Here is a 13,209-nt window from a genome sequence, read left to right on the forward strand (position 1 = left end):
ATGGGAAATCAGCCCTCCCTCCCCAGTGGTAGCCTGCCAGTGGTTAAGAATTCAGGGGCCTCTTCACGAGGTCAATGAAATGGCTGGTCCACAAGAAACATTCTGATTTCATAAGTGGCCTGCTTTAATTGAGAAAGGCTTTCAGGTCCATTTCTCATTTCTAAGCACACACTCTTTCTTCATCGTAACTTCTAGCTGAGCACTACTTCCAAGAACATTGGGACAACATACATAGTAGAGAATTTTGTGAAAATGGGACCAAAAATTGGAGGCTCAGCTTTGGGCAAATCTCTCAGCATCCCACTGGATCCTTTACCTTGACAAGGGCCATGAGAATAAACCCCACCCTGCCTGAGAGGTGGAATGAAGGGAGTCACCACCTTCCCAGATGATATACATACAAAGGGCTTTAAAACACTTTGTGGATGCATGAAATAATATTGAAATTATTTCATAATATTGGAAAGAAGATAGAATTTTTCTTTGAACATGTTAAGTCCCCATGTAGTGTTTTTTCAGTATTCTTTTAGAAAGTACTTGATGGACATGATCTGAGTGGAAGGACAGAAAAGAAAGACAAATCCAGGCTGTAAGCAAATGTTATCACTTGAAGGACACTTTTCTGAGGATCAATGACTCATTTTTATGAGTAAAATACATCTAGTATTTCACTGATTTGTTACATTTAATATGGGGCTGATGTTTGTTTCCATTCATTCCTTTTGTATGAATGCCTGTCCATGAATAGTGTATAGTTACTGCTTTTATTAATGGTCATCAGAACTTCCCATGGTGTGATGAAATAAGTGAATTCCAGCAGATCCTATATCTACACAATACCTCCATCAGCTTTCTCACAATTATGAATCCAGGAACAATGGTAACATAGCCTCTAATGCTTCCTTTTCCTGTGACAATCCATCCATGAAGAATAGAAAGAGAAAATAATCCTCATAATTCAAAGTCATCTTCCAAGTTTGTAGTCACAATAAAAGGAGGATCCTTCTGGATGCTGCTCTCTTTGGATTTAAAAGAAACCAGCGGTACTAATAAGGATCACATATATCCTCCCGTGAATCTAGCTTTGGGGTAGTTCCTTGGTCCAGTGTGTACTTAGAGCCCCTTGCTGACAGCCTATCATCACTGTCAGGCCAGATGTGTCTTATAACCACTCTGGGTCTCCCAAAACATTATCTCTCCTGGTTCTAGTGTTCAGTTTGCAGCCTATAGTTAGTATCTGGAGCTGTATTTTTAGATATCCTGATCATGGATGGTTGAGCTACATCTGTGGTCAGCACATCTGTTATATCTGATCATCCTCCACTGTAGACTTATCCCACCATCCTTTGTAAACAATCTTAGTTTTTAATCACAGCTGCTCACTGTATTTCCTTGCATTTTTATTTTCATGATGTCCCAGAATTTTAAATATATGTATCAGAAAACAAATCATGTGGTATATAGTAAACTCAGATTCTGCGAGGTAATTCAAGATGACACAATAACCCTTCCCACCTTTTCTGCACTTGGTCTGGGGGGTGATAGGGCCCATGTCTCTGGTATAAGAGCTTCCTTCCTGTGGCGGTTTTGTGTGTGATCTCCTATAGACTTCCTTCACTGTGGCACGTGCACAGTAGTACATGGCTGTGTCCTCAGTTCTCAGGCTATTCATTTGTAGATACGCTGTGCTTTTGGAGTTATCTCTGGAGATGATGAACCGGTCCTTCACGGAGTCTGCATATACTGTCTTACTTCCATCATGCCATATAACTGCCACCCACTCTAGTGCCTTCTTTGGAGCCTGGCGGATCCAGTGAATGCCGTAACTGCTGAAGGTGAAACCAGTGCCTACACAGGAGAGTCTCAGGGAACCCCCAGGTTTTCTCAGGTCTCCTCCAGACTCCACCAGCTGCACCTCACAATGGACACCTGCAAACATACACATTGGATTCAGGAAACCTTGTCTTTCCACCCAATTTTGCACATACCACACACATCAGCTCTTATTATTCCCTAACCTTGTTGAATGATGAAAAGGATCCCCCAGAGCAATTTGAGCTTCATTCCGGGGCTTTGGGGTCAAGGAGTCTTGAAAACAGCGCAGAACTGGCCGCAGAACTCCTTGCTGAGTGCTTCAAGGACAGGTTCTGCACGGAAGCTTATGCAATGAGGATAGGGCCCTGTTTGCATGCCCCTCCCTCTCTGTGAAGAGATATTTGATTCCACTGTCAAACAAAGAACGAATCTCTGGTTAGAAAAGTGCCTTGGGCACATGGTGGGAGGTGTGAGTGCAGCAACTTCCACAACAGTAGTCTACCGAGTCTTACTCTATGTATGAAACTGAAGCATGGAGGGAGACACTCATGGAGCTACCAGTGGTCACAGGTGGTGTCACAAACATCACACACATATGGACTCTTCCTCGTTATTTCCCCATAGCCATTTCTTCCCAATTCTTGTTTTGCTTTTGAGTATATATAGACTGGTTGGAAAATCAAAGTTAATGTCTAAGTATTGATTCAGCATGAAAAACTAGAGGAATGAAAATTGCAATTACTATTTTTTGTTATGAAATAATGTGATGATGATATTTCCTCTTTTATTCGCCAATGGTAAAGAGATTTATTAATAAATCTTTTAAAGAGTTATTAACAAGTGGATAAAAGATACATTTTTAATTATCTTACATTTGTAGTTATTTATATTGGTATATTTGGTTCGTTGTCAATGTTGTATAATGAGTTTATTTATAATGACTCATTATAAAATTCTTTAAAAATTCATATACAAGGAAATGTTTCTCAAATGCATCATCTTAGAAAGAATGAAGCTCCACAGTTAATATCTCATTGGCGATAATTATTGTAAGAAAACATCATGATACAAACATCGAATTAAAAGATGTGAAAAAATGCCATATGGATAGATTTATATTTCACGAAGTATGGGAAATTTTTTAGGTAAATGCATGTTTACCTAAACATTATGTGTGTTAGATATGTAAAAAAGAACACAAATGCTTTGTGGGAAAGATGTTTTCTGTGCAGGAAAAGGAAATAGAATAAATTTATAAATCCTTCCTCAGACTCCCTATGCACCTTGTCACTACAGTGGCTTCTCATTGCCCCTGAAGTCCACTTAACAACCTTGCTAAGCTGTATATTTGTCTGAGTTCTCAAGACATTCCCCTTCCGGTATAGTACAAGGTCATAAGCTCACAACTCACAGATCTCACTGCAGGGAAAACAGGTTTCTGGACAGATTCATTGAGAATGTAAGTCTTCTTTGGGACGATGTTTGCAGACTGTCCTGCGATAAAGCCTGTAGTGAGTTCTGTGGATGCACTGAGTACAAGAGGTGTCCACACAAAGGAGGCCAAGGCAGTAAGGGCATGGTGTTCGGTGGATACACTTTGGGACTCAGAAGAGAGAGACTATGTAAGATTCAGGTGTGCCCGATCCATGCCATGGTATTTTCAGTTTCTTCATATGTATGAAAGTAGGGCAGTGAGAAGAAACTCAAAAATAAGAATTGGTGCATTCAAATTATGTTTCTGGTACCTGACTTTTCAGAAGAAAAATAAGCTACCTTAGAAGAAGGACAACCAGAGAGATACTTAGAAGCAAGACTGGTGAGCCTTATCCTCATGTATGTTGAACATGTCATGATGAGGGAACAAGCCCTGGAGAAGGACATTCTTATTGTTAATGTTGGACAGCAAAATAAAAAGCGGGGTCGGGGATCTTCAAGAGATGGATTGATACAGTGGCTGATCCCATGGGCCCATACAGAAGAGTACTTGTGAGGATGGTAAAGGACTGAACAGCGTTTGATTCTCTTGCACAGAGGCTCTATGAGCCTGAAAGGACTCAAAGGCACCCAACAATAACAACCCCTTTCGCTGGTCCTGGAATTGTTTCGGATGACATATATTAAGAAACAAATACTTAGGAAAGATATTTTAGGAATTTTTCTTAAGCATACATATGCCTCTTGCCTTGAGTAACAAATTAGGTTTCAGATGATAAAAACCTATGAATAATTTGTCTTTCATGGTTCACGCTCTGTTTTCATATATGATCATTCCAGATTTAAAAGTGCATTCTCAGCTCACACCCTTCTATTTCCTTTAAAAAGTGTTATGGCTTCAATGTTCACAGCGAATCTTGCTTGCTTTTGAGTTGTTGTGGCACAGAGTTTGATCAGTTCTTCTGAACATAGCAATCTACTTCTTCCACATCTGTTTATTGACGAAACCCTTCACTGGATGAATTTTCCCTCTTTTAAAATATCACTTTTCATTAGATGTATAAGTTTGGTTTCATACTTTTAATTGCATTACATTGGTCGAAATGGAGTCACATATCACCAATTAAATCCAGCAAGAGGCTGCATAGAGGAAATAAACATTCAACTGTGGTTTGTGGCTCAGTTAAGGCTGTAAGCCACTGTTCTGCCAAAGAGGCAAAGTGTTTTGTGTTAATGAAAGGAAACCCACTGTGCATGTAGCCAGGGCTGTGCTAGCAGATTCTGCTGTCATCCTCCTAGTATGTGATTTTCTCCTATGATCAACTGACCTTCAGGGACCACTCTATGCTACTCCCTGTTCATTGAAGAAGTTAATGAAAATGTTCGTAATATCAAAAAAAAGAACTCAATCCTGCTGTTACCTGGGAACAGGTTACCTAGAATGAAATGCACAACTGGTGGCATGTTACTGATAATGTGTCTGAGGTCACGGCCAAAGGGGTCATTAGTGTTTGTAGTTTCCATGGACATACTCTGTAAAACTGGACTTGACAGTACTGTCAATATCGCCAGCACACACACTTCGGTCACAACAAAATAGTGGTTTAGTTATTGTTTCTATCCTCATTTACGTTCTCTTTGTTATTAAATCATTTTATTGGGGACTCATACAACTCTTATCACAATCCATACATACATCCATTGTATGTCAAGCAGATTTGTACATTTGTTCCTCTCAACATTCTCAAAACATTTGCTTTCTATTTGAGCCCTTGATATCAGCTCCTCTTTTTTCCCCTCCCTGCTCCCCTCTCCATCATGTACCCTTGATAGTTTATAAATTATTTTATCATATCTTACACTGTCTGATTTCTCCCTTCACCCACTTTTCTGTTGTCCATCCCCCAGGGAGGAGGCTATATGTAGATCTTTTTGCTCACAAGTTAACAAATGGAGCATCAGAGGAGATACTCACAGGTTCGCCCTGGTGGTGCTCATTCTTATCATCCATATATGGACAGTGTTCTAGTTGTTAGAAAATAAATTGTGGTGAGACTACCCTACTTTCCATTTGCTTAATGCCCATACCAAATGAAGACCTAGCTGATCTCCCTGGGAATCAGGATTGGGAGAGAGTGTGTAGAGTGGTCAAACACGGATGAGGGCTCTGTGTTCAATTGTGTGGGGCACACAGGTGTGCACACACAGTGAGGATTAACTATGGCTTACTCATGAACTTCTGTGCATTACATGTGTCAAATACCAGAGTGATTATTGAAATAATAAAGCTTGAACACAGAGCTACCAAACAGATTATTGTACCCTCAGATTTCCATTCTGAACTGTAAAATCAATTGTAAAACACTAAGGTCCTCTCTTTATTAATTTCCCCAGGGAACACCTGGGATAAAATACTGATGTTAGTTGATGAGTCAGTTCTGACTTCTAGAGATCCTAAATACTACAACAGAATGAAACACCACCTAGTCCTGAGGCAGTGTCACAATGGTTCTTATATTTGAGCCTAAAGTTGTAACCCCTGCACCTTTCTGTCTTTTCCAGAATCATCCTGCTTGAGTGGGTAAGATACCTGTAGTAAAATATACACATATTAATGCATACATATTATCAAATACATAATCACATACATGTGAAATGTGAACACACATTATCAGGAAACTCACATAATGACACTGTTATTCTAACAATCATATTAACATACACATGCATACTCTGAACAAATTAGCACATATACTATAACTGACAAACCTTCATACAATACTCACTCAGATTAATAAATACACATGCATTTACATAAGAAAGAAAAACACAAAGACACACACTAAAATATACTAGAATAAAAATACTAAAATGAATGCAGAGCAGACCACAAGTTCTATCACATAGTATAATATATTAAGGCAAAGAATAGTTCATGTGTATTATTAGCACACACAAAACAAAGATATAAAGTACATAGAAGAGCATACAAACACTGAGCTACAAGAATGTGGAGGTCTGTGGCAGAGACATTTTCTCTGCAGGTAGAGGAAATAGGTACCTAATTTAACTAATCATTTTTAGGCTCCTCTGCATTTCTCCCCTGAGGGCACCTGTTATCTGTGGGCTTTGAGTGACCCCTGAGCCCCGCCCTCTCCCTGCATAGGTGTTTGTGTCTGTGTTCCCACTGCCTTTCCTTCTGTGTGGGTCTGACTCAGAAATATGTGATCATAACTACAGCAGTCACAGTGCTAATTGATGGAAAATCAGTCCCTGGGCATGTCTCTAGAGAAGGATATTCTGATCTCAATAATATTTGGAGGCATACACAGAACTTTTAGGGAACCTGTGTGTGCCCTGAACAGAATAGTACATGTATAGCCCATGGACAAGGAGACACAGGGCAGGAAGGAAGGTGAGTTCTGGGGAGGCACGTTGAGACTAAGCATAAAAAGTGTCTTGTTTCTCTTTTCCCACTCTTGTATCAACATTCGCAGCTACTAAATTAAACAAACAGCCTTTGATACAAAACTGACTCTCAAATTAGTCTGTGGTGGACAAGGGCAGACAGGAGCTGTCAATTAATAAAATGAATGAGCTCAAATAAGAAAACCTCTGATTGAATGAATGGAGACAGGTGGCTTGATCTAGGATCAGTCTACTGGTGATCAGTTCTTATAGTATTTTGTCTGAAAAAAATATATATGTAAATTAAAAAGATAATAAATTGAGATCCTGTGCACAGCAGGGACTGTTGTCCCGAGGTAGGAGGGAATACAGTAGGGGTATTGAAAGCAAGGGATAAAGTGTTTGAGGAAGCAGATGATGTGAAGAGAATTCATCCTGGATGTAGGAATTACCAATTAATATGGGGAGTTTGGGGGGAATTAAAGGGGAAAACAGAACAGAAGCTAAGTTCAAAATCATCCTATCACCACAGGGAGATTGGGTGAGTGTTTCTGAAAGAAGTGAGGAGATGCACTGTTTCCCTGAGGGATACTGAGATGGGAAAGAATCCCCAGACACAACAGGAAGCCAGTGGTGAAGCTTCACCTGCACCTGCTCCTGGGACTGAGCCTGTGCTCTGTGGGTCCTGAGAGACCCCTGAAGCCTAACCTCTTCCACTAGGGGACATTAGTGTCTGGGTTAACTCTGACTTCCCCTCACTGTGCATCTTTTGCGCAGAAATATGCTGCTGTGTCCTCAAATTTCAGGTTGTGCCTTTGAAGTTATAGTACGTTCTTACCATTGTCTCTGGAGATGGTGAATTGGCCCTTGGAGAGTCTATGTGGGATGTTCAACCAACAGTATCAATGTATGAAACCCACTGCAGTCCCTAATCTGGAGCTAGGCAGACCCAGTGCATATTATAAATACAGACAGTGAATGCAGAGACTGCAGAGGAGTCTCAGCGAAGCCTCAGGCTGCCTCAAGTCTCCCTCAGATTCCATAGCTCCACCTCACACTGCACACCTGCAAACACACAGACATCCTGATCATGAAAATCATAACATAGTCACTGCCTTTCATTCATGCCCACTCATACACACTTGCTCTCCATCAAAGCTCCTTTTAAAAGGGAAAATTGAGTTCAAAACAGACTCCATGGTGACTTGATGTGTTCAGTCCTGAGTGGGGGCACCTGGGAATTCAAGAGCTGGGGCATCTCTCCATGAGCTTCAGAATTGGGACTGGGATATTTTTTATCAGCAGAGGGAGGGTCAATTTGCATGCCTCTGCCTATTTAGCCATAAGTGATATGGAATGGCTTCTAAGAGGGTCACTCCAAGACTAGATAAGAATGTTCTGGGTACCTTCAAGAGCCCTGTGTGTGTGTGGTTCAATTAAACCATAGGCTGCTAAATGCAAGGTCAGTAATTCTAAATCGCCAGTGGCTCTGCAGGAGAAAGATAGTGCTTGCCACTCCCATGAAGGTTTACAGACTCAGAAGCCTACAAGGGAAGTCCTACTCTGTCCTATATGGTTGTTATGAGAAAGAATTGACAATGGAAATGTCAACCTACAATTAGAGACACTTCCTAGAAATGTTCCCCCCTCCTCTCCACCCCTTAAATGTGGTGTTTATTCTTTTATCGATGCAGTTAAATATTCCCCATAGAAATATATATTTAATCTGACACAACTTTCCTTGTCTATTTCTGTTTTAAGTTCTCTTTTGGAAAAGTAAATTCATATGCTAAGAGGAAAACCCTCCCCAGCCCCCTCTGGACCTGCCCTTAATTGTTCCCTTGAGTTGGGTATGACAGTGGCTCCCAAGTCTCGCTCATTCCCTGCAGGTATGTTGTGCCTTAACTCAAGCTTCCTTCCCTCCACAAGGTCTCTGCACACCAAGCATTTGAAGGTACAGAGTTAACCTTAGAAGTTCTATAGGTGCTAAAGGTCTCTGCATTCTCCAGAGAAGCCAATTCAGTTTGTGAATTTGCATAACACACTGGGAAGTTTCCAGGAAGTCTTCCATAAACTAGAAGGAAGTCTCCCATGTTTGAGCAGGTAATTGCATTCTCAAATTTTAGGTATTATGGCATATAATATGAGGTAGTTAGTTTATTGTGGCAACCTGGCCGATAAACACATGTGGGGTTAATTGAAGGGCGGAGGGATAAATGGTTCAGTGAGCCTTGCCTCTCTAGTTCTCGGGTCTCTTGCTTTGTGATGGTCAGACCAGGGTGCAGCTGACTTAGCCAGTTCCCTGCTTCAACTGGCAAAGCTCACTTTCTGTAAGAAATCCTCAAGGAGAAGCCACATGGACCTACCCCGATGCAGTCCTGGGTGCTGGAGTAGCCATGTGGAGACCCCTGCCAGTGCTGAGATGCTTACGCATTCACTGACTCGACTTTCCTCCTGCCCTTAGCATCATAGCATCTGTTTTGTGAGATGGAGGAGGACTTTGTGGATTGGTGTTGGACATATGGGTTAATGGGTTAACGGTGGACTGTGAGTTTGGGCAGCACTGGGTTGGGATGTTTTATTTGATGTGCACTTAACCTTTATATAGAACTATCTCCTATACACTAGTTTTTGTGGATTTGTTTCTCTAAAGTACCCAGGCTAACACATAATATGATATGCTCCCTGATGACCATGAGGCACTTGGATGCTTTATTAAGAATCTCAAAACTTCAGTTTCTCCAACTTTCAAAATGGTGTACAACGATCAATTTTTTTCAGGAACGTTAAAAAACATTTTGTTTTGTTTTAATTGTTTGTTTTTCTCTTCACTAGAGATATTTGGGCTGGGGTGCACAGACATACAGTTTTAACTTACTTTCATTTTGGAGAAAGAATAAGGATGGAGAGAAACAATGTGTTGAAAGAAGCACATCGTAATCAGAATTTAAAAGCACAGAGAGATCACTGGTCCTTCTGATATTGGGTGTCAACTTATCCCATTTGATTTGTTTCTCCCCTGTCTTCTCAGGAAGAACCAGGGCTTTTCATTGTCAGGATCTTCCCTGCAGGAAAGTAACAGACGTGAAAAATGTAGATGCTGAGGAATCCCTGGAGAGGCTCTTGACTTGGGTGATTTAGGAAACTCTACTCACAGGAGGAGACAATAACTCATCATCCCCTGCATCTGCTCCTGTCATGAAAACTCTCCCGTGTACCCTGAGCTCCCTCTGCTGCCCGCTTTGTCTCCTGACACTTGAGATGTTTGACCACTTCCCCATCACTGTTTCTCCTGGTACTTTCCCTACATAATATATGCCAGTGTCCTTAGGTTTCAGATTGTTCAGTTAAAACATACTCAGTTATTGAGCTATCATGGTTGCAGTGTGTTGCTATGTGAAGACTGGGTTGACATTATGCCTGTCGTCACTAGGCTTTTTTGCCACATAATACAGCTTTTGCCTCCCAGAGCCTGATAGATCTAGAAACTTGATCTCTACAGATATGGAAGTTAGATATAACACTGTGAGAAAGTATTCCCAGCCCATGACTGCCTTTAGCAGCTCTGCCTGCATTATCACACCTAGAAATAATAGGGGAAATCTAATTTAAAAGATGAAAAGCACCTTGTTTTGACATTGAAGGTTTTCACAGGGTAGGATATCTATGACCCCAAGAAGAATTCAGTAGAGTGTCACCTCCACAGGCCTCTCTGATCAACATAGGAAGGATGAAGGCCTAAGGAAGCCTGGACTTCACGTGTGGCATGGAGCTCTGCTGCCATGTTTTACTGCAGGTGATTCACTTGTGCTGTGTTTGTGGAAGCAGGAGGATGGTTCTGAGTAGGAGCAGCTGAAAAATGGCCCCAAGAGGGGATTTTACTGACCTGTGTTCTGCGAGGTCAATTTCTCCCCTTCATAATTTGCACTGACTGTGGACAAAAAAGTCCTCCCTGAAAACCATGGGCAGGTTGGTAGAAATGCATGAGTTTGGCCTGAAGTGTGAGCCACAATGAGGGGAATTCCTGGGGATGCCATTTCCTTGGTATGTTCCACTTTCTTTCTGGGAAGCTCAGTCCTACCCTTAGGACAAGGGTAGCCCATGAGATGTATAAGCTATTGAGTTAAAGTGGGAGTTAAAATGATGAACATTTCGGAGCATCCAGTTCTCTTTAAAAAAAACTAAACATTTTTTATTGGCACTTTTTCCATATATCATACAATTCAATAATTCAACCATATCAAGAAGAGTTGTATAATCTTTACCACAGTCAATTTTATAACATTATTCATATAATATTTTTCACATTTTTGCCAAAATATGTACAACAAAACATTCACCAATTCAATGACTTCTACATTTATACTTCAGTGCCATTGACTATTCTTTCCATGTTATACAACCATTGTTTTTATCCCTCTGCAAATTGTACCACCACCATTAAAATTAATTCATTCTAAGCAAAAACACTTCCTCCTTGACCCATGGTAACTATAGATCAAGCTTGTTTAAGTAATTTTATGAATATAATATTCACACTTCCATAGTTAAAACACTTCTACAAAGAGTTCCATATGCATCCTCACGATAAGCTCTAATGCTCTCTCCTGCCTCCCCTCCCACATCCACTGATCACTCCCCAATCCCCTCTCTCAATTCCAGATAAACCACTGCCTCAGTCTCTATGTATCCACTTCTTCTGTGCTTCCAAACAAGAGACAATAACAAAGACAAAACCAAACAAAGACAAAATGAAACAGAAATAAAAATAATAATATCATGAAAACACAAATAAAAATTAAAGTACAGAAAAGAAGAGGGGGAACCCACTTCTCTTCTCATTTCCTCCTTCTCATCTGGCTCCATGGCTGTGGAGACTCATGTGTTAATTTTCAAGGTACTAGGTAGAAGTGCCCATGGTTTGTGAAAGATTTAGCTAGATCGGTTCTCTAGGTGATCATATTCTGGGTACAGGATCTTATAACATGGCTCTGCACAATACTCACCTTCATGAAGAGATCACCGAAGATAAAGGCATTAGAGCAAAGTGTGATGAAGAAAGCAAATGGTGCCAGGCTATCGATTATCTGGGGTCCTGTCTTCACACAAGCAGCCATCTCAGTGAGGCGTCAAGTGAGTGCACACTGAAGAAGTGCATTAGCCTGTGTGATCCAAAGATGGTGACAACAAAATCCAAATATGAAGAAGGAAAAAGTTTCAGAGTTTAAATTGTGAACATCCAATTTGTTGAAGACAGAGTGGACAGTGGGAACTCAAAGTCCATCTGGAGAATATCAAGTCATATTAGGCCTCTGGCAGATCACCTTGACAAGCTTTATTATCAGGCAGAGATGGTTGTAAACTTATCATGGGGGACCTGACCATGGCATAATATGATACTTGGTCAATTGATCTACCTCTTGACCTAACATGAATTTGCTCTAAGGTCAAATATTTCTCACTTGTTCCATGACAGAAATTTTTTTCTCTGGACTTTAAAATGTTGAGGATGGTATTTTCTTACATTATTATTGTTTTTGCTGTTTTATTTTGTTCTTTATTGTGTCTCTTGTTTCCACGTTTGTGAAGCACAGAAGGAATAGATGCTTAGAGACAATAACTGATGCAGTGGTTTATGGGGCACAAGGGGAGTGGATGAGTAAGAAGGGTGAGGAGATTTAAGGAGCAAACAATGAATCTGGGAGGGAGAAGGAACATAAGAACTCCTTATGATGATACATATGTTTATATATACACAACATTTTTAAAAATTGACTTAACTATGTAAGTGTATGATGTATGAATATTATATACATTAAAAAACTACATAAAAAAGAAAAAAAGCTTGACCAATGATTACCGTGGGTGAAAGAAACTGTTTCTTAGGGTGCATTTTGTTTATATTAATGGTGGAGGGGTATTTTAGAAAAGGATATCAATAATGTTTATGAGTTAGTTTATTTTGGTAACCTGGCCAATAAACACATGTGAAGTTAATTAAAGGGTGGGGAGATAAAATGGCTCGGTAAGCCTCTCTTGCTTTCTGATGGTCAGACCAGGGTGCACCTGCTTTAGCTGGTTCCCTGCTTCAGTTGGCAAATCTCACTTCCTGCAAAACATTCCCAAAGAGAAGCCACATGAACCTACCCTGATGCAGCCCTGGGTGCTGGAGCAGCCGTGTGGAGACCCCGGCCAGTGCTGAGATGCTTACACATTCACTGATTTTGCTTTCCTCCTGAAGTCAGCATCATAGTGTGTGTTTTGTGAGATGGAGGAGGACTTCGTGGGTTGCTGTCGGACATATGGGTTAATGTTGGACTTGTGGTTTTGGGCAGCACTAGGTTGGGATATTTCCTTGATATGCACTTACCCTTTATATAAAAGTCTCTCGCGGGGCCGGGCCCAATCCCAACTAGTACGTGGACACCAGTGCCTCCCCCCAAAGAATTCATTTCAAGGGCTTGTTTCCTCCCCGCAACCCTTCCATAAGGGGATGTCCAATTGCCTACAGATGGGCTTTGGGTCTCCACTCCACACTCCCCCTCATTCACA

Source organism: Echinops telfairi, unplaced genomic scaffold (assembly GCF_000313985.2).
Source record: "Echinops telfairi isolate 266 unplaced genomic scaffold, ASM31398v2 ScPeMD7_66;HRSCAF=263, whole genome shotgun sequence".
Classification (NCBI taxonomy): Eukaryota; Metazoa; Chordata; class Mammalia; order Afrosoricida; family Tenrecidae; genus Echinops; species Echinops telfairi.